Here is a 376-nt window from a genome sequence, read left to right on the forward strand (position 1 = left end):
CCCCCCACCGCCATGCCATCCCTCAGCTCCACGTGCCAGCTTTTCTGTACTACTGGTACCAAATTGGCTGGTAGAGCCCACCAACAGCCAAAGATGGCAGATATTGGAGTTGCAAGGCCAAGGTTAAACTTTAGCCCAGGTCTGCCTCCATACACTGGAGAGTTCCATCCCATTCATTGCAAATAGCAATTTGCATTGCTAGAGTAGAATTTGCATAAGTGGTCCCCACAGGAAGTTTCCTATTGCTATTAGTCTATGCTAAATTATTCCTTAGGGTAACTCTGATTTGTAAAATGGAATTGAACTAGAGATTGTCTTGTTGTTGTTGTTGTATTATCTTCATTTTTAGCTACACTTCTGCTTATTCTCTTCCCAG

General features: G+C 43.4%; 1 protein-coding gene and 1 long non-coding RNA gene across 3 annotated transcripts in view; one reads left to right on the forward strand and one right to left on the reverse strand.

Annotated features, from left to right (window-relative positions):
- PLCL1 (phospholipase C like 1 (inactive)) overlaps positions 1 to 376 on the reverse strand; it is a 199,071-nt gene that overhangs the window by 83,395 nt on the left and 115,300 nt on the right. The window lies entirely within an intron of this gene.
- The window catches only part of LOC308198154, a 4,945-nt gene continuing 4,569 nt past the window's right edge, over positions 1 to 376 (forward strand). Inside the window, exon 1 of the long non-coding RNA XR_013953662.1 lies at positions 1 to 139. This is a non-coding gene — a long non-coding RNA (uncharacterized lncRNA). The remainder of the gene's footprint in view (positions 140 to 376) is intronic.

This window comes from Anser brachyrhynchus, assembly GCF_964034855.1.
Source record: "Anser brachyrhynchus genome assembly, chromosome: 7".
NCBI lineage: Eukaryota > Metazoa > Chordata > Aves > Anseriformes > Anatidae > Anser > Anser brachyrhynchus.